The following is a 1,695-nucleotide window of genomic DNA, read 5'->3' on the forward strand; positions in this document are numbered from 1 at the left end:
TTCTATTCTATTCTATTCCTCTGATAAATAATATAAATCATATAAATGTAGTCTGATAAACAATATTCTTTCTAAATCTGAAATATTGATCTGAAAATGTCTATTTAACTCGTTTTCCTCCGTAATAATAAAAATGCAATATTCTTGCGTCATGACGTCACTGACGTGGTGAGGTGTGGACGCAGAGCAGTCATCGGTCACGGGAGGATAGAGGGCCAGCGTCGTGGACGCGGACAGGTAAAGATGTTACTTTGATTTCAGAGGGGATCGATCAGTGATAAAAGACCAGTTCGGTTCGGTATCGGTTAATCCAAGCCTGTGCTCTGAGTTACTCTGTGCGCGTGAGTGTGTCCAGCTGCAGGACCGCACAGACGCTTCACACTAGGGTCCTGCCCTGCAACAGATTCTCTGATTAATCACTAATTTATCGCTGATTTAGTGATTAATCAGAGGGCTTTAGGTTTGTCGTTGCATGTTTGTGCACGCGCTCTGGACCGAAGTACTGAGCGCGAGCGCACATGCTGAGTCAGCCACTTGACACGAGGAAGAGTGTGGTGGTCTGCTCTGCACCAGAGGTGCCTGCAGCAGCTGATCAGCTCCGATGTCTGATTTTGTGTATACTCCCTGCTTGGAGACAATCCGATCCACGAGGACATCATCTGGGAGAGAGTGTGTCCGTGTGAACTCAGAAGATACCTGATTGTCTACACCTGGTGATCCAAATTAGACGATTTAGCAGGAACAGGATTCTGGTTCCTAACCAGATGTCCAACCGTTCTCCGTACAGGTTTTTGTTGGTTCTGGTTTCACCTGCTTTCTGATTTATTCAAATACAGTTTTGCTGAACTGGAGCATGAACACTGCACATATTTCCTCCTGAACGCTCTACACTCAGAATCTCTCCATCGTCCTCGTCCAAATCAGATTAAAACAGATTGTCTCTCATCTCTAATCTCTCTCTGCGCTGTTACCATGGCAACCGTTCACCTGACAGTTTAATAAGGTCAGCAGCTGTTAACAGCTGTGCTCATGGTGCTGACTTCATCAGAATGAGACAAGCTACTGACAGCTCTGGTTTCTTTATTCGTTGATGATGAGTATTTGTGTTGGTTTTAATAGGAGGGGTCAGTGAAGAGCACCGGAGTTGAGCCGTGTCTTCAGTAGAAAGAGAGAGACATGAAGAAACAATAAAGCCAATAAATGAAAGAGGTCGATAATTTTCTTTCTTCATACAAGTAATTGATTTATTGTTTATTGCTACAGGCCTACGTGACCGATGTAGACGGAACAAATTTGTTTTAAGCCAGGGTCCAACTGTAAAGAATAAAGTGAGGAAAAGTTTGAAATGAAATTCTATTATTAAATTATAGGCAGGTGCTGTTGTTTTAAGACAAGGCTCCCTCCTTCCCCGCTTGTCATTACTTCCGAGTCATCACCTGGCTGACTTAAGATATGTTGTTTTAAGTACAAAGTAGTGGGTAAGTAACCAACAAAGCCCATGCTCAATAATCCAGGGATACAATCCAATTTTCAGTCAGGTCATCTGGACAGTTTATTTAATTTTTTTCGCTGAAATGTTTCACCTTCCATCCAGGAGGCTTCATCAGTCAAGGAAATACACAACACAAAACTGATTCTTTCCCCAACAGCTTACTCCAAAGTGGAACAAACCAGTTATGTTGGTGCTAAGATGGT

The 1,695-nt window shown here is 42.9% G+C and overlaps 1 protein-coding gene across 1 annotated transcript in view; it reads left to right on the plus strand.

Moving 5' to 3' along the window:
* Positions 1–180: 180 nt before the first annotated feature.
* LOC119426476 (protein 4.1-like) overlaps positions 181–1,695 on the plus strand; it is a 129,062-nt gene continuing 127,547 nt past the window's right edge. Inside the window, exon 1 of the mRNA XM_037694037.1 lies at positions 181–237. The gene's annotated coding sequence lies outside the window, so the exon portion shown is untranslated. The remainder of the gene's footprint in view (positions 238–1,695) is intronic.

The sequence above is a fragment of the Nematolebias whitei genome, chromosome 20, assembly GCF_014905685.2.
Source record: "Nematolebias whitei isolate Nwh7 chromosome 20, NemWhi1, whole genome shotgun sequence".
In the NCBI taxonomy this organism is placed as follows: Eukaryota; Metazoa; Chordata; class Actinopteri; order Cyprinodontiformes; family Rivulidae; genus Nematolebias; species Nematolebias whitei.